The 20,401-nt window shown below is 35.0% G+C and overlaps 1 long non-coding RNA gene across 2 annotated transcripts in view; it reads right to left on the bottom strand.

The window, feature by feature from the left end:
- Positions 1–18,002, bottom strand: part of LOC104849143 — a 44,726-nt gene extending 26,724 nt beyond the window's left edge. Inside the window, exons 1-3 of one of the 2 annotated variants that reach the window (XR_776657.1) lie at positions 17,765–18,002; positions 15,763–15,863; positions 5,484–6,490 (exon numbers count right to left, since the gene is read on the bottom strand). This is a non-coding gene — a long non-coding RNA (uncharacterized LOC104849143). Of the gene's footprint in view, positions 1–5,483; positions 6,491–15,762; positions 15,864–17,764 lie in introns of those variants that run through there. The other variant, XR_776656.1, reaches the window with a different exon arrangement.
- Between the last annotated feature and the right edge of the window lie 2,399 nt (positions 18,003–20,401).

The following is a 20,401-nucleotide window of genomic DNA, read 5'->3' as shown; positions in this document are numbered from 1 at the left end:
GGATAAAGGAAATAGGCAAAAGAAAAAAATGAGAAAAAGAAGGAAAAAATGAAAACATAGCTTTCGTAAATAAGGAGAGGTGGAAAGGTTGAAGGGAAGGAAGCGGAATGGGAAAAAATAGGAACCAAGATATATCATGTGCAGGTACAAATTCCTAATGATGAATGTGATCACAAAATATACCTCAAATGTACCAATAAACTCAATGAATAATAAAAAAGGGTAAATGCTTTTTTGCAAATTTTTCTCTGTTTAAACTAATGCCAAGGGGATTTATCTTGAAAGACTAAAATGATTTATTCCATTACTGAAATTTAACTGCCTGTTTGACCTTGCAGTGCATTTTGTTTTTCTGTATCTCATAACTAGATAGTTATTTAAATTTTACACATGCAGCCTGAATGAGAGAAAAAAATTCTATGCTATTTTGGGAGAGAGCACATTGACCTGTGAGGTTTTAAAAAAATTAATTGTTTTCTACATTGTAGTCACAAGGAGAACAATGTAGGGTACTGATATTTTCAAGATATGACATTTTCATGTTTGTTTTTATTTTTCTCTTTATATTTTTTCTGACTTTAATGAAACAGTTTTCTCTTTATGAGAGACTAGAGGAAATTTAATCTCCACAAATTAAGAAAAAATAACCAAAACATAGAAAAGCATTTGGTAAAATTAGTTCGATGAATCATACTTTGCATTATGACTTGACATTTCTTTTTTTCTTAAGACAGATTTGATGTACCCCAGGAGAGTTCTCTAAGCTTCCATAGCTCTTGTTGGAGGTGAATGGTGTTTCATTAATTTCCTGTGAAATCTTCTTATGTGACAGTATAATTATAATATTATACAGCTTAGCTAGATGGCTTTAAATGATCTGCCAGCACAACCCCAGAAATGAAGGGTCATGCAGGGTACAAGAAGTCTTCAAGATTCCATTTTGAAAACTAAGTACTCTTGGCAAGGGACAAAACTGGTAATGTGTTTCTATATTTGAGGTGACTCCCAATGCTCCCAAGGTAACTTACAGCCCAATGTGATGGCTCTAATTCTTTGAAATGCCAATCAATTCCATTTACACTTCTTTTTGCTTTGAGTAAGAACCTAGGAAAATGCACTGATCAAGGTGGCACACATAGGAAAGATGAAGTGCTTATTGCTTTGGAGTGAGTTGGGAAGAACATGATTCTGGATATTAGAAATTCACTCAGAATAATGTAAGGGACCTTGGGCAGGTGGGCAAAACTTTTGTGCAGTGAAAAGCAACTTTGATTAGTTCATCAGTGAGAGCACATTGATATTCAGTACCTTCCATGAGGGTTTAATTGAGTTTTTCAGTTTTGCCCATTAATATCCATCAATTTCCTAGAAGATTTGACCTCCTATTACTTTTAATGGAGGTTATAGGTAAAGAGGAACCACAACATTAGAGGTAATCTCAGAGCAGTGAGAAATATAATTTCTTATTTTTTGATATTTGTAGATCTCTACTCTGTAACACAGAGTTCAATTCCCCCCCCCCGCATAGTGGTGGGAAGGAAAATTCAATCAAGAAAGCACAGAAATGGAAAACCATAACTTAGACTTTGTCATTTCTAGCTTGGTACTATTTATTTAATTATTTTTCTCCTCCAGAATGCTGAGACAGCCAGTAAGTTGAGCAGGGAAACAAAATTCAAATCAATTATACAGCATTATAAAGAGATTATATAGTGCATGGTTTTAAATTTTTAGTTGATGATCTTAAGGAAATAATCAAAGTGTCCTTGGGCTGGGGATTTAACGCAGTGGTTCTGCTGCCTGCCTCATAAACACAAAGTCCGGAGTTCAATCCCTGGTATCAAAGTGTCCTTGTAGCATACTGTAGTGAAAACAGGCTGAACTGGGGGTTTATGTATTGTGTGCTTATGAATAATTGCTTTGGAGTATTTGGACATAAATTTAATCATTTATAAAATGCAGATGGACTGTATGGCCGTATAAAGTAACTCCAAGTCTTGACATTTATTGATCCCTTTGTTTACACATGTACTACCCAGTAATTACAGTGCTGTGCTAGGCTAAGAGACTGGTGAACATATTTTCTTCTTTCAGTTTATAAATTATTTTCTTAAATAGCACTTTTTGAGATGAATTTCCAGAGAAAGTAAGAAATTTAAGAGCTTTCAAAAACCTTGCATTCAATCTTGTGTGCATTGGTGTATTCAAAACTAATGAAATGTTTAATCATCACATGCTGCTGCGGTCAGATGATGAGTCCTGGGAGATTTCTTTCTAAGTTCTTTGTGTCCTGAACAAATAATTACACAAGACACACAGAAAAGGTAATGAGGACGTACATTTATTGAAGGTACAAAATAAGTATGTGCAGAGTGAGAGAGAGCAGGCCAGGGAACAGACTCACAACTGCTGGGACGATCTGAAAATGGTCTAGGACTCCTGGATTGCCATTCTCGTCATGCAGCTAAGGCCCTGGGACAATTTTCCTGTCAGAAATTCCCTAGGCCTAGAACTGGACATAAATTGACCTATTGAAAGACTTGCTTGTATGTGAACCAAATGTAAATCAAAGATTAACGATAAACCTTTTCTGTTTGGTTCTCTGTATAGGGCTCAGGAGCTGCAGTCACCCTAGACCCTGTTCTGTGCATGAGCCCTGTGTCTCCATGACTTTGAGAGATTCTGTTCATTTGGTTTCAACTGGTTTTGCTCCAGCCCTAAGATCCTACTTCACTACTATGAATTAAGGATTTATGATAAAAAAATATCCCTGAACAGCTTTTAATCTTGGAGAATAGAATGTTGTAGGGATGCAACTTAAAAAATGTGTTTTTATGCACGGAACAGCAAGCAGGCATACTCTAGTATATTATAGGAGATTACCAATCTCAAAATATTAAGTTCTTTCAGAAACAGAATTTTCTGGACTGCCATCAGGCAAACTGTGGCACAGTGCCCGCATTAGTACTTTAAAAAGTGAACACATTTACTTTTGAATAAAATTCAAGCATAAAACAAAGTTATTAAAGAAATATGAACTTTATGTTGTATTTGGAGGAAATGGTAGCATATTTTTTGGTGGTTTACTTTTCTAATTTGTCATAATCAGATGAAGTTAACATTGAACAATTACCTAGATAATTGTGGAAAGTAGAGCTGCTAAGTGTATGAAGTAGACTTTATTGGTTTTTTTTGTTTGTTTGTTTTTTGTTTTTAGACAGGGTCTTGCTATGTAGTTGAGACTGACCTGGAATTCACTATGTTGCCCATTCTGGTCTCAAATTTATAGTGATCCTCTTGCCTCAGCCTCCCGAGTGCTGGGATTACAGGTGTGCGCCACCACGTCCGGCCTGAACTAGACTTCAGAATGCATTTGAATTTAAAAGAAGAGATTTATTTATGTCAGTCACATTTAGTTCACTCTAAATGCTTTCTGAAGCAAATTCAATAAATACAATAAATAACTAAAAAAAAGAAAGAAGGCAGGGAAGAAGACCAGTTAATGATGAGCAATAAACAGTTTCAACTTTTCCTTGTTTCATTTTGTCAGGAAGGAAAGGATGAATTTTCAATTTAGAGTCATAATAAGAAGGGATTGGTGTGCATATTGTGGCAAAAGTGTTAGTATTAGAAAAATAAAACAATATTGAATTCCCAGAGTAATACTGTGATTAAAAATATGGCCTATTTGAAAAATGATTCAGTTATTGAAATTATAATACTGTACATATGGTATGAATATAGTTATACAAGTTATATATGATTCCTGGGTGGCAAGTGGTCTATACTAGTTGATTTAGTCCCTGTCAAATTCATTGTTAAATATTTTCAATATTATTAATGAGAATTGTAGTAATATGCGAAAGTACTTGGGATGTAAGGTTATGTTGACAGATGAACTCAAAGTTAATATACAGGTTGACTTACATTTTCAAAAGCTTAATTAATATTTGAAAATAGAATATTTAAAATATTAGAGTAAAAACTGACATTACCAAGTCAAATATATGTTCACTTAATCAAAATCTTTGTAAATAGGGAAGCGTGGAGGGGGTGAAGGGAGACAAGGTAAATGGGGAAAAAATAAGAACCAAGATACATCATGTAAGTGTACGAGATCCCAATGATAAATGCAACCATATTGTATACCTAAAATGTACCAATAAAATATATAAAAAATAATTGACTAAAATTGGAAATCATAAAAATGAATGCATATAGAGATTAAGTATTTTAAAACACACATTTATAATCGTTTATCAGTCTTTGCTGATAAAGTAATAGCTTTCTACAAATCTTGGTCTTATAATTGAGAAGTCAAGTTATCTTCTTAAAGGCCCTATATAAGTAACTATAGGTTATTTATTACTGTCTTTTGGTTATTTGTCAGTATGTTAGAACAAATGTGATAGAATATTTTGCCTTCTTTCGTGGCACCAAGGATGGGATGTACAGCTTTGTGCATAGGCAAGCACTTTCCACTGAGTCGCAGCCCAGCCTGGTTTCCTTTAAAGAGGAGAAAGAATGTCAAACACTCCCAAAGAAAGTTTGTTGTAGAATCCTTCTATTTTTGTGATTGTTTTTCTCCAAGCCATTTGGAGACAACTTACCAAATTTAACAGAAGCTTTTAGTATCTTATATTTATTAAGTGTTCCCCTAGGGTTTAGTTTAAATTTTATAGACATAGCCTCCTTTCATGTTTATAGTTTATAAGTTTATATACTGGTTCATTTTATGATTAGGTAATTAAATCACTTGATTAATTATTATGTATTATAAGCACAATCACAACTGGTGTCATCAGGTTCAGTAGTAATGGAATAATTTTTTGTTAGTGTGTCCTAAAGCATTTGTAACTAATTAAAATATGCAGCCTATTTATCCAAATACTATTAATTGCTTGTAATAAAGTCCAAAATTTTGAAAACCAACAAATTGCAAACTAGCCGGGTACTATTGAAAAATTAGTCTTTTCTTGTCATTTAGAAGTCTAGGGAACCCCACTGAAATAGATACAACAGAGTCTGAATGATTTTTTTTTCAGCTTTAATTGAGTTTATTGGTCCATTTTAGGGATACAGTACAGTTACATTCATTGTTGGGCTGGATGATTATTTTTTATAAAGCAGTAGCAACACAGTCAGATATGGCTTTATGAAAATAAGCATTCTGAGCCATTGGGGACAGAAAATGTTCAAAGATTTGATAATGAGGCAGGAATTAAAGGGAAAATTAATGTTCTCTACTAAAATAAGCATTTTTTAATCCTGAGGATTCTAAAACAATACAAAAAATACTAGAAATACTATTTAATCAATACACAAAGAAGGAGATATTCATGATTTCTATGATACTTAAGATAGATCTCAGTGCCAAATAGAATATTCAAATATTTTTTGTTAATAGTTTCCCTTCACATAGAAATCCGTAAATGCTTTCAGCCTGAACTGTTTTGTAAATAAAAATTTTCTAATTTGCCTACGTGAATTACATCCTCCAATTCAACAACATATAGTTGCTCACAGTGAGGACATGGGGAAGGAAAGGGAAAGGGAGAGATTATTGTCTCTCTGCAAAACAAAACAGAAAAATCCCCCAAATATAACAAAGAATACAGAAGGGAAAGTCGGAATAAAATGGATATTGTTTGAAGAAGAGATTGGCGGTAGGGCAGCATAAGCATAACAGCAGCTAAGTGTCACATCAGCAGATTATCATTTAAATTCAGTGTCAGTACAGGGGACTATAGAAGAGGCTTTTAGTAGGAGGACAGCGGTGCTCCGGTCAGATCCTGACAGAGAAGGTGCTGTAGTTCGGACATGTCTGAGTGTGTTCCCCAAAGCGTTCATGTGCTAAAAGCAGGTTCTCCAGTATGAGAAGTAGTGGGGATCAAAAGAGGTCCAGGTGAAGGAGGTCAGGTTATTGGGGCATTCCTTTTGGAATAGTTTAATGCTAGTTTCATTAAGCCTCTGTTCTTGAAAGAATGAGTTGTTATAAAAAAGCCAGATCCCCCAGTGTCTTGAGTTCCCTTTCTCACAAGGTGATCACTTCCTGTCGCAAGTGTTTCTGCTATGGTTCTCTCTGCCATGTAGTTTTTTGTTTGTTTGTTTGTTTTTTGTTTTGTACTCAGGTTTAATCCCTCAGGTGCTTCAAACTGACCTACAGAGTGACCCTTTTTATTTGTTATTCTAATACTGGAAAATTGTGTTCAGTGTTACATTTTTGTTGACTTTGTTCTTATTTCCCTTTCTCTTCTTTTTTTTTTTTTATGAAATTGGAGAATATTGTGCTTGAAAATTCTCAGCTGTCTTTATTTCTGGAGGCTGACTGAGTCATATTTCTTTGGTTATATCAATGTGTTCTGGGAAAAAAATGTAGCAGGGATTTCTTTGGGATGCAGAGGCTGGTGTTGCCCATAGCCTTTGTACTTTGAAGATATGCGATCACCCAGGAAAATGTGAACAAATTTCCAGGGTAAAAGGTGATTTCCTAGGAAGAAAAGAATTAAGATACTTTACCTTTCATTTTAAAGGAATTTTAAGGTGTAACATGTTTATGATAAAATCCTCATTTTGAAGTGGGAATTCTGAACCGTTCACTTTTAATGTTTATGGCATCTCTAACACACTGGTATAGGCTTTCTTAAGGCCTTCAAGCATGAAAAGAGACCATGGGTCCCTGATGGGAAACTCACTATAAGGAGAGGAGGACATTAATCTCCTGGTGTCAGTGGACAAGATCCACATCTGGGCTGTTTAGAGGAATATTTACATTCAGTTTGGGCAAAGGGAGAAGGTGGAACTTGAAACTGCAAGTGTTTTAAGTGTTCTTTGGAGAAAGGTGTGAAATCTATTAATGCATACATATTTTAGATTTTTTATATGATAAAAAGCTGTAACTTTACAAAGTTTCCTTATGAGGAGAGAGTGAGTGAAGTGACTTTTTTCTTCTCATTCACAGCAGTGATAGGCATCAATTGCAATAGCAATTGGAGATTTCCAAGGTACTGGAAAGGTTTTCAGTGTTTCATCCTGAAGACATTTATACCTAGGACTAGCCCCTTGTACTGAATTACTGTGAGGAAATATGGGCCATTCTGGTTAAGAATGGGAAAATAAGACAAGGATAGGAGAAAAATTTTGATTGTATATCAGAGGACTATATTTATATTGACATAAATATCAGAGTAGACATGACCTTATTTCGAATCCTGAGATGATAAAAAGGAACACACATACACATATAACACTCCCACCCACACATATAAGTATATTGATATATAAAATTATGATTTTATTATTATTAATATTAAAATCTAGAGCACAAATCTAGATGTTACTGAGTATGCACAAAATTAACTAACCACAATGTTTATTATGTAACAGATGAAATAGACATATTTTGCACATGACTGATCATTATTTAGGCTGAAATTATTCATTTGGCTTGTGGAAAGTGCACTGTACTCTTACAAATAAAAATAGCTGAAGAGGAATTCTCACCAGGCAGTGGGATTGCCGTAGTACTATTGTTTAGATAGTGAATGCTCTTCAAAGGCAGATGTGTGAAAGGCTGGACGTGTGAAAGGCTTGGTTGTTGGGTGCTGCTACTTGGTTTTCAGGTTATAACCATTGAGAGATGGAACCTATGTCATTAATGACCTTAGGCCATTAAGGATATTGCTCCAAACAGGACCTTGGGGTCTTAGCCTCCTTTCCTTCCTCTTCGGTCCTTCTTAGCCACGATGTGAACAGTTTTACTCTGCCATGTGCTCCCATCGTATGAACCAAAATAACCCTTTTGTCTTTAAAAGTTTATTATTTCAGGTATTTTATAATGGTGACTGAAAGCTAACTAATATAGGTAGAAAAGAAAGCACAGAAATTACCTGGGAGAAGAGTGAAAAGTTGAATGTATCTGGTACATGTGTGAATTCATCAGAGGTTAAGGCTGACTGAAAGTGTCAGATGCAGACCTTAGAGGTTGTCAGCATCTTGGGCTTTCATTAGGAGTAATGGTTTATAATGTGGGAGTGCATGACCTAAGCTGTACCTTAGGAGAATTATTCTGTTAGTCAGTGTGCGCAAGGTTGAAGAAAGAGGGCAAGGCAAAGAGTGGCCTACAGCAGTTTTAGTGTCTCTAGTTCACCATTGCTCGGTTCTCATGTCTCCTACTATTTAAAAACTAGCCCTCAAAATGCATGTCTTTCAGATATGAAAGTAATAATATGGGCTGGGCAGTGTTTGTGGTAGAGCTTTATGGTGTGGAATCCAATGACCTTGTTTAAATGTTAATAGAAATGCAGCAGATGCTGCTGTAGAGTGTGGTTTCTTAGTTCTCAGCTATCATTTCAAGCTTGAGGATAAGAGTGGATAATTTGATTTTCAGATCCCCTAACAAAGTAAATTGCTATCAAGAAATTAAATGAAGATCTAAAAGCAGCCACCTAATTATTTTATTTGGCAGCCTAAATACAGAATATGCCTTGTTTAACTTAAAATATCTAATTCATTTAATACAAAGCCCATTGCGAAGAAAGGTAAGAAAACAGAAGACCTAGGAGAAGATTAAGATTGCAAGTACTATGCTAAGATCAGATATTTAAATATGGCAGTATTTTCAAATGAAGATGGAGATTTTAATACCACAATAATAGTTTTCTTGTTCATTTGAGTTTAAATATTCTCATAGATAGGAATTACTTTAATATCCCTTTGGATTTCCAGAACTAAACACAGGCAGATTAGAAAGGTTAATTTTCAACTGCTTTATTGTAGAATCTAAAGTCCTTCCTCCTAGTTTTCTGGGGGTTACTGGGGGAATCATTTTCCTGTAAATTCACCAAAGTCATTGTCCAGACAGGGTCTCCAGACCCTTTTTCCAGTCATTATATTGTACAATAGTTCAAATACCTATGGAAATAAAGTATTTCCTATTGCTAAAATTATAGCTACAGATGACCAGTAATTATCCTCAAGGTATGGAATACAGCTAAAATCCTAATTCACTATTTCCAATGACATTCCATTTGAGTGTGTGTGGGTGTGTTTGTATATTGTTAAATACAGAAAGTACTTTACTAGTTCAAGAATTTAGATTTAAAAGCTTTCTAGTGATGTTGGGTGTGGTGGTACACACCTGTAATCCCAGTACTCAGGAAGCAGAGGCAGGAGGGGATCACCGTGAGTTCTAGGCCAGCCTGGGCTACACAGTGAGTTCAGGGCCAGCCTGAACTAAAAAGGGAGACCCTACCACGAAAAACCAAAAAAGAAAAAGAAATAAGCTTTCAAGTGTTTTACAAGTAACAAGTCATTAATTATATAGAATTTAAAAACAATAATTTATTTTGAACACCAGTTAACAGGTTAACAGTGTTTCTGCATATCTGAGCTTGGCTTGGTGGGACTCTTCACGTGTCTGAGGTCATCTGGGAGTTTGCCAGGTGACTTTGCTGAATCCTTTATCACACACTTGGGCTCTCAGACAGGACATCTGTGCGAGGTTGGCAGTCCTGTACATGTCTCATATTCTAAGAAATTAGGCCAGTCATGTTTATGTTTTTTTTTTTTTTTTTTTTTTTTTTTTTTTTTTTTTACCAGGGAACAAACTCAGAACTTTTTGCTTGTGAGGCAGGTGGTGGCACCACTGAGCTAAATCCCTGGCCCTGCCAGTCATGATTTTAATGGTAAAAATAAAGGAAGGGGAAAAAGCAGGACGGGTCACAAAATCTCCAGAAGTTTAGGCTTAACAGGAGCACATCATCTCCTCTGTCACATTATACTGTTGAAAGTAACCTAAAGAGCAGATCCACATTTAAGAAGTGAGAAATAATTTTGACTGGAAGAGTGGCAAAATCACATTTCCAAAAAAGTGGATACAGAGCATGAGAGAGAAGTAGGGCCATTTCTGAAATTTACCCCAGCTAATAAAATAACAAAATCAAAATCAGTGTCTGCTTATCAAATATATGCAAATCAAGCATTATGTCCAGTTTTTATTATTTACACAGAAATAATAATGTTTTCCTTGGATTTGAAAAATTCCATGGGTTAGATATTTTCACAGTGGAAGAATTCCTGAGAATAGATGGTGCATATGAATCATACTGTGATAGTGGTGGGATTGGATTTGGTAGACTTTCAACTATGAGGAATATAAATAACTGAAGCTCCAAAATGCTGTACTCTGAAAGCCATTCCTGTATGTTCACCAAAGCTAGGTTTCCCCACCAATGGCTGAGCAAGTCAGAGATACCATGGCAGACTGTTTTGGCGTGTGAGCCTCTTTTTTTACTTTATGAAAAATAACATATAGTTTCTTAACAAAATAGTAAGAGAATAACAATAGTTAATACACCAAGTATGGTTGTTTTCAAGTTAGAGTCTAAGATATAAATAAAAATGATTATTACAAAGACAAAAAAGATAACATAAAACCTGCTTTTTCAATGAATTAAGATAAACTAGTTGTATAAATGAAACAAATTAGCATATATATTACTGGAATATATGATTTGGAGAACTATTGGAACTTTTCCCTATTTCCTATTTATTTCTCCTCTATACTGTTCTTTGTGTGTGTGTGTATATATATAATACAGTATGTAAATAGTATATTATAGTATAATATAATATGTTGTATGTATTATACATTGTGTTTCTTATATATAAGAGAAACATATGATATTTGAACTTGTGTGTTTGATTTATTTCATTTAACATTGTGTTCTCGAGCTGCACACTGTTTACCCACGAATGCCTTGTTATTTTTCTTTATGGCAGTATAGTACTCCATTGTGTATACATACTGCGTTCTCCTTCACTCATTCTTTTCCCAAGATTTAGCTATCATAAATTGTGCTGCTATAAGAATAGGCATGTAGACCTCCTTTGAGGCTGATTTTGTCTACGAACTCCTGAAACTCTTGCCCAAGTTTCCTTAGACTACACAGCAGCCTAGAAAGTTTCTAACCAACTTTCCTTTCCTCTCCCTTTCAGAGTGAGATGTGCATAATGGTCTGATGACTCCCAGCCTCTCCTAGTGCTTGTCCCCTGCCACCTGCCACTTGTTTTTACAATATTCTGTAATAAATTCCTCACACACTTAACCCTGTCTTGACATGCCAAACAAACTTCTCAGAGAACCACACTAATGTACATAGTTAAGCATAAATTAAGAAAATTATAGGAAGGATTTTCAAGTTGTCTTTATAGATCTGCAAAGAAATAAATGTAGACATACTTATCTCTGTGTCAATCTATGTCTACCTATCTATATCTGGGATGGTAGAATGTGCTAAATGTAAATGCATGTGTATTTGGTGCTCAGTTAGAGATAATCTGTACACAGAGTTACCAGAACCTAAAAGGTCTTAAGTTGGTCCTTTTGGGTGCTTTGGGAGAAAGAAAATGAGGGCCAACCCTTCCTGAACTTCTACTGTGTTTTTAATTCACTTCCACATGTGAAATATCCAGAAATTAGTACATGCTTATACTTTTCTCATAATGATTTACCAACTATTTTAGAATAGTCAGACTCTTCTTTTTCTGTGATTTGTACATTGGGTACTTTTGATACTGTTATTGTCTTTCTGCTGACGATTACTCATGAACTGATGTGACAGCTGAGTAATTCACCAAACTGCTGGCAGGCCTTAACAGTCCAATAAAGCAACATTGCCTAATTGGTCCTGCTCGTAAAACCCTTAGGAAGACTGTTGGAAAACTGGCTGTGATTGATTGTCATGAGAGAGAATGTTCAACCTGTTGAATAGTGGCTCAGGCTGTTTACTGTAATAAATGTACAGATCTGTATAAAATAGAATATGTTCATAAGCATACATATTCATATATATTCACAGAATACACACACACACACACACACACACACACACATATATATTCCTATGTCAAATTCTGAATATTTCAACAAGTGTCTTTACAGAATCATTGTCTACATAATCATTGTCCTTCTTAACCATTACTCATTTTATTGCAGGAAGAGTGTGGAGTTCTTGTCTAGGTAAATTGTGGAAAAGAAATTTCTGAGGATCCATTAACTTTTTTTTTTTTCTGGTAAAAGCTTTATAGAGATTTAACTTACATACCACAGAGTTTACCCACTTAAAATCTACAGTGGCTTTTAGCATATTCATGGAATTGTATAACTGTCTTAGTTACTTTTCTCATTGCTGAGACAAAATACTCTACATCCAAAGTTAAAGGAGGAAAGATTTATTTAATTCACAACTTGTGGAGTTTTCAGTCCATAAACGGCTGGCTCCAAGGCAGAAAGGCAACAGTTTATGGTGGCAGAAGACAGGAAAAGCAACAAAGAGAAGACAAGCCTCTTTCTGTCCCTTACATTCTATCCAGGATACCAGGATTAGGGCAGTGCCAAGCCAATCAGTGGACTGATTTTGTAATCATACACCCATAACCCTAGGTTCACACACTCTAGATTCAGCCATCTATGACCACATGAGGCCTTTGGGGGGAACTTCTAGATCCCAACTATAACAATAGCCATCACCACAATCAATTTTAGAATATTTCAGCGGGTCAAAGAAAACTACCACACCCATTAGCTCTCATCCCTCCTCCCCCATTTCTCTGTCCCTGTATGTCTAGGCAATCACTAATGTACTGTGAATCTGTCCATTCTGGACATTTCATAAAAATGGAATTCTGCATATTTCTTCTTTTGTGGTTGTGTTTCCTTTGCTTAGCATAATATTTTAATGGTTTATCTTGCTGCAGTACCTAACGTTTAGGTGTACTTCATTGTTTTTATTGCTGAATGATATTTCATAGTATGGATATCACGTATTACTTATCCATTCATTCATTTGGGTTTTTTAGGTTATTTCTACTTTTGGGCTATTATAAATAATGTTGCATGAGAACACTCATGTGCTCTTCAGTTGAAGAGATATAGCTTTTCACTTTTCTTGGGGCTATAATGTAAGTGGAGTATACTATAAGCTGGATCATGTTAATTCTATGTTTATCTCTTACAAGAATAGAAAGTCTATTTTCTAATGTGACTATGTCATTTTACATTCCTAATATATGTGTGTAAATATCCAAATTTCTCCACATTTTTACCAAATTTTATTCATGTTTTCATTGTAGTGGCATGGCATTGTGGATTTGATTTGCATTCCTCTGGTGGGTAATGTCTTACATTGTTTGTATTTCTGTAACAGAATGACAGACACTGTTAATTATAAATAAAAGAAATTTACATCTCAAAGATCTGAAGGTTTGGAAGCCCACAGTTAAGGCCCAGGTAGCTTTGGCATTTGGTGAGGGCTTGTACTCTGTTTCTGAGATGTTGAGGATGCCTTATTACTGTGCTCCCTTTTCTCTTTTTTAAGGCTGCTAGTCTCATGTGAGGACATGACCACCATACTCAATTCACCTCTTAAAGCTTCATCTCTTTTTTATAATTCATTAAATTTATTGGAATGTTTTAGGTACACGTGATCCTATTCATCATTGGGAATTTGTACCTTTACATGGACTATTTTGATGCTTCTTTTTTCCCCTTTCCCCTTTCCGCCCTTCATCCACTCCACCCCTGACTATTTACAAAAGCTTTGTTTCTGCTTTTTCCTTCTTTTTTCATATTTTTTCTTTCCCTTCTTTCTTTTCCCTTAAACTGCCCCCCCAACACACACACACACACACACACACACACACACACACACACACACACTTTCTCTTCCTCTTCCCCTTTGGACTTTTTCTTCCTATGTCACATTATTTATTATACATTTTGGTCCTCATTTACAATTTCAGTTTCTCACACCAGAGAAACTATTCAGTATTTACACATGTGTCCTATTTATTTCACATAAGAGTATGGCCTCAGTATGCATCCATTTAGCTATAAATGCCTCTAGTATGTCTTTTTTTTTAATGAGTGAATAGTACTCAATTTTATTAAAAAAAACACACACACACACACACACACATCTTCTTTATCCACTCACCAGTTGATGGTCATTTGGGCTGTTTCAAAGGTTTAACTATTACAAACTGTGGAAACTGTGTCACAATAAAAGTGTGTGTGTGAGTGTGTGTGTGTGTGTGTGTGTGTGTATGCGTGTATCTCTGTGGTATAGTTCTTTTAATTCTTTGGGGAAGATACCCATCAAGGGTATAGCTGGGTCAAATGGTACCTCTCATCCTAATTTTTTGAAGTATCTCCACACTGATTTTCACAGTACTTGTACCAGTCTACACTGCCATCAGCAGTGAAAAAATGGTTCCTTTTCCCCCAAAGCCCCACCAACATTTGTCATTGGTTGATTTTTTCTTTTTTTGAGACAGGGTCTCCCTATGTATTTGAGACTGACCTGGAACTCACTATATAGTCTAGGCTGGTCTTGAACTCAGTGATCTTCCTGCCTCAGCCTCCCGAGTGCTGGGATTACAGGTGTGTGCCACTATGCCCGGACCTTGATTAATTTCTTAATAGCAGCCATTCTTTCTGGAGTGAGGTGGAATCTCAGTGTTGCTTTTTTCATTTGCATCTCTTGAATGATCAGTGATGTTGAACATTTTTCTCACAATGTACTAACCTAAATCAAAATGGATCAAAGATCTAAGTATTAAAACAGGGACATTCAGCCTGGTAGAAAACAGGTTAGGCAGAACTCTGGAAGACATTGGTGTAGGAAAAGACTTTATGAACAAAACCTCAGCTGCATGTGAACTAGCACAAAGAATCAACCATTAGAATCGCATCTTATTAAAAACCTTCTGCACAGCAAGAGAAACTACCAACAGAGTAAGGAGACAACCCACAATGTGGGAAAATTTTTTTTACCAGATGCTCCTCAGATAAAGGTCTACTAATGAGACTACATAAAGAACTTAAAATGTCAAGCTGGGGATTTAGCTTAGTGGTTCCGCTGCCTGACTCACAAGTGCAAGGATCCCCAGTACCAAAAAAAAAAAAAAAAAAAAAAAGTTAGACTTCCCAAATTTAAAGACCCAATCTAGAGATGACCATCTAAAGTGAACAGACATGGGCTGGGGATTTGGCTCAGTGGTTCTGCTGCCTACCGCACAAGCACAAGGTCCTGAGTTCGATCCCTGGTACCAAAAAAAACAAAACAAAACAAACAAATAAACAAAGTGAACAGACATTTCTTAGATGAAGAAATAAAAACAGCTTTACCTCTTAATACTAGGGTACTGGAGATTAAATTTCATTATAAAATTTGGAGGGAAAAATCACGGCTTTTTGGCTAAGATCAAGTGTATAATTAGAAATGATTATGGTATTTTCTTACGTCTGTAAAAAGAAAAGTTATACAGCACAGTTTGAGCAGGATTTTTATGAGAGGAGAAGGAAATCTGGGTGTCCTTCCTTTTTTTTCAGACTTACTCTCTACTTAATAGCATTCACTTATTTACATGGAACACACAGTCACTTCCATCTCTCTAGTCACCTCTGGCCCACAGCTTTTCATAGTCCTTGACTCCTGGATGGCAAATGGTGGCTCTGGTGTGAAGATCTTTAAGTAACACAGTCAGGCTCTATTATCCTATTCTTGTCAAAATATATCAATCTAGACAAGATATGACAAAGATAAGGCAAATACGAGTAGTGAACAAAATGTCCCAAAACAGTTATGACAAATATATGGAATAGAATTAGAAAAGAGTTGGCTACCAAATTAATTTCATCCCACCACAGGTTCTGGTTTTATGTAAACTGATTTCAGCAGTTCACAAAGCCACTCTTACCTTGACAAACAGCCAGTAGGCCTGGCTTGGCCAAATTTTGAATGAGTGCTTTCAAAAGCCCTCTCCAGGTGCATGGAACTTTAACATTCAGTGATTTTTATCTGGAATTGTAAAAGAGAAATTACTTCCAGACAAATTTCCTTTTCAAAAAATCCTCCCTTCCCCCAACTCACAATCAATAAGTATGACTATTTTCAAGAACTAAAACTACTTACTTATTAGTTAAAGCCATTTGTGTTACAACTGAACACATTCATCTAAACCACATCCATTGCTAAATGTTTTATAAGACTGAGAATGAGGCATGGCTTTATACATACACCAAAATTAAGCAGTTTTAGAAATTCCCAACTTAGCATGAAGCTTGATAAGGAGTATTAGATTTCAACTTTAGCTGCACTTAGAATAATGTAGACTTTTATTCATTGTTCATTAATAAAGCATTTATGTTTCTAACTGAAATTTAGCACTATCTACATTAGGCAAAATAGCACAAGAAGAGTGAAAAGTTTATTTTCTTTGTATTTACTTTTTTCTTTAACAAACATTTTGACATGATGACATGCAAGATTGACCACAGATTTCTTTTGAATGAAAACATTTTAAGATTGCAATGATACCACCTTAGTAGCTCATGTAAAATGAGACATACTTTTTTATTGTTTTTCCCTCTTTCCACTGGAGGTAATAAAATGAAACATAGTTGAACATTTCATTTTTAAATTGGCTCGGTAGCCACAAACTAGAAAACAGATACATAGATATTGCTTTTGTTTGTAATGTACACCCTTTACCTACAGGCAGGAAGCTCTAATTGAAAATTAAAGAAGGAAAAGGGGCATTTATTTAGCTACTCTTATTATCAACCTAATAGATAGGTTTGTTTTCCCTTTGTAATGTACTTTCCAGTGTTTTATCTGATATTTCCAAGATTCCATTTGACATATGGAACTCAAAATAAGGTAATAACAAGCACAGTGCCTGGGAAGATTGTTTCTTTTCATATTTTGCTATTTCATGAGCACATTGAGAATATGGTTTTGATCAAGAAGCAGAGTTATAGTGTCTATATTTGTGTGGTAATTTGAGCCTACCAGCTTCTGAATAGCCCAATTGGAAAATTTGTATGCGTGCTGAGGTGTATTGGACTTCATAGAAATGAACTTGCTATATCTACTTTTTAAAAAACATAATGAAACTCTATTAGGGTTTGTCATCCTGAATTGCATTTTCCTGATTACAGTTATAGGTGAAAGCTCAGCTCTCATACAAAGTAAATATAATTTCTTCTAACCTGTAAGTGACCAAAAATATGACTTTTGTTGTTGTTGGTTAGAAAGTATTGGTGAGAACAATAAGTCTAGATTTTTCAATGTCAAGTTTTTCCTAATTTTAGGTAAGCCACAAAAATTTCTTTCATTAAAAAAATTCTGATAGATATAGTTGGGTTTTATGATCAGTGTATGAATTTACATGAAACTTTTGTTTAATGAATGCTTCTGGGCATAAAGAAAAAAAAGGCTTGTTTCAGAAATTTGGGTACTGGCATTAATCAGTAAATCAGGAATATTTGTTGAGTCAAGCACTTCAAATTTATAAGTTGAAGGGTGAGAGATAAAGAAGATTAAATGATTTATATATTAATACAACATTTCTCTTCTAAAGTAGTTTTGATATGTTATTTTATATATTTCATTAAGATTTCTGAGTTATACTGAGAGTTCTAAAATTTCTATTTCTATTTTTATAACAAAATTATTATAAAAGAGAAATACATAAATATATAAACATATATAAATCATTTAAAATAAGTATTATAACACTAAATTAGCCCTACATTCCTTGCCCCTTTAAATGTTTTACTCCTAATGTGTCTTGAGAATTCATTTATCACGCAGAGCCATTTGACTAAGGATAAAATTATTTAAACTGACAAATGCTGACTAGAGAATGGAGAAGTGAGTAGAGACATTTAGGTGAGTCAGATTATAAAACCACATACCTGTTTGTTCTGTGAATTGTCCCTCAATATTTTGCAAAACTGCCTTCAGAACGAGGTGGATGCCCCTGATGCAGTACCAGGCACCCCTGCCCCTTCCCCAGTAACAGCGGGGACGAGGCACCTATAGAGCCGCGGTGTGTGATCAGAAGTAAAGAGACAGATTTGCATTATTTAGTAAAATGGCATTTGCAGCATCGAAACCTTGACAGCTGAATGATTAAGCATCCCCTTTGGAATCCTTTCCTATCCTCTCACTGGCTCCCCATCACACTCCCCCAGTATCTCTCCGGGGAACAGATGGTAGTTCTGAAGATGTGTGTGTGTGTGTGAGGAAAGAACTCTCATGATATAAAAATAAGCACGATGGTTTCCTTCTGGATTTCTCTCACTAATACGTCCATTGCTTCTGTTGTGTCACATTTTTAAAAGGCACAGAAGAGTCAATAGAAAGAAAAGGGCAAAAGGTGTAGGGAAAGTGGGAAGGTTAGGTGAAAGGTAATAAGGAAAAAGAAAAAAATATATGAGAAAATGAAAAAATGGAAATAAAGTGTTTGTAAATGGGTAGGCTAGGAGGGGGTGAAGGGAGGGCAGGAACAAGGGGAGAAATGAGAACCAAGACCTGTCATGTAAAGGTACAGGATCCCAATGATGAATGTAACTGTACTGTATACCTAAAATGTACCAATAAACTCAATTAAAAAAAAACAGTCAAGGAAATTGTGAAGGTAGAAAAATTCAATGGGTAAATAATATTGTGAATATAGGCAATTTTATTTTCCAGATATAGGAGTTTTATTCTTTTAAATACAAGTTTAACTATTTAATTTTAAGTTATGATTTTTTTCTTTGATTTAAACACAGTTACATACATACATATTATTTGGAGCTGAAAGTTCATTTCAAAAATCTATTGATAAGTGATTTTTCTCAAAGAAAGTATGATGCTCAATGTATTTTCTCTGATTTTGATTACTCATTTGTAAGTCGAGTTTCCTCATATGCCATCAATTATTAGCTAATTATCAAGGACTATGAACCATGTCCTAATTTTCCTTCAAAGAGTAAAGATTAGATATTTTCATATAAACTTTATAAAGATTACAGAATTCTGATATGGAAGAGGGAAATTAAAATAAAACAAAACAAACTCTTGTGGAACTGTGAGAGGTTAGCTCTCTTTCTGCCATGTATTTATCTTGGGAGAAGAAATAGGAATTGCTGTTATCTTGGTACATGCAGGTGGTGCCCATAGGAGGATAGGTTCAAAGAGTGATTGCAGTTTCTGGGTTTTCAGGACTGCTGAATATTAAGGAGAATTCGAAACTAAGAATAGAGCAGAGGCCAAAGGCATCTAATTTGGGACTCATTACTGTAAATGATTACTTTTTAAATTGAATTTATTGGTACATTTACATATACCTTATGATCACATTCATCATTGGGAATTTGTACCTGTACATGATATATCTTGATTCTTATTTTTTCCCATTGTCCTGTCCTCCCTTCAATCCCTCCACCCCCTATATACGTAAGCTCTGACTCCATTTTTTCTTTCTTCAGTTCAACTTAATTCTTTTCCTGCTTTCCTTTCCCTCGTCCCCACTCTCTAGTTCTGTTTTCCCTTTGAACATTTTCTTTCTATTTCACACTATGTATTATGCATTTTTGTCCTTGTTTGCACCTTCAGTTTTTCAAACCAGAAAAATGATTCAGTATTTACACGTGTCCCACTGTAAATGATTACTTTGCTTTTTTTTTTATTGAGTTTATTGGTACAATCTAGATATACAATACAGTTACATTCATCATTGGGATTCTGTACCTTTACATAATAGGTCTTGATTCTCATTTTTCCCCCTTGTCCCTGCCCTCCCTTCACCCCCTCCTCCCCTCCCCATTTACAAACACTTTATTTCCATTTTTTCAGTTTCTCATATTTTTTGCCTCTCCCTTATTACCTTTGCCTCACCCTTCCCACTTTCCCTATACCTTTAGCCCTTTAATTCCAATTTCACATTATTAATTGTCTCATTAGGATCCTGTGTACTATTATAGTTTTTCACACCAAAGAAACTATTCGGTATTTCAGTTAAAGAAATCTCTGTACGAGCATTAAAAATAGGTAATCCTAAAATAAAACTAAAAAGGAAAGTAAAAGAGTAAAGGTAATGATGTAACATTAAAATAATCCTTAATTCTGGGGATGAAAATGGTCCCCGAACATATTTAAATTGCTTCTTCTCTTATAGTCTTATCTTATTCTTTTTTTTCATTATTTAGAGAATACTTTATTAGTTTCTGTAATCAAGCCCACATAGATATGACCTTACATATTCAATACAGTGCGTTACCCCTGTACACATGGAAAAATAAAAAATAAAAATAAAAATAAATTAACATTTCTAGACCAATATGGCTGTCTATTTCTGTACAATGCCAACTCAACACAGTAAATTGGGATGACTTTTTCCAAAATTGGTAGCACCATTGAAGTTTCCCAAAATTCAATTCACATATATGTTTGTGTGTGTGTGTGTGTGTGTGTGTATAAAGACTACCAGCAACAGCTTTTCCAGGTTCTGCAGTCATCTGAACAAAATTATAGACATTCAGCACATTCCATTAAAAAAAAAAAAA

Source organism: Fukomys damarensis, unplaced genomic scaffold (genome assembly GCF_012274545.1).
Source record: "Fukomys damarensis isolate Sample0158 unplaced genomic scaffold, DMR_v1.0_HiC HiC_scaffold_20, whole genome shotgun sequence".
Classification (NCBI taxonomy): Eukaryota; Metazoa; Chordata; class Mammalia; order Rodentia; family Bathyergidae; genus Fukomys; species Fukomys damarensis.
Note: the sequence above shows the minus strand (reverse complement) of the source record. Positions and strands in the feature narration are given on the sequence as shown.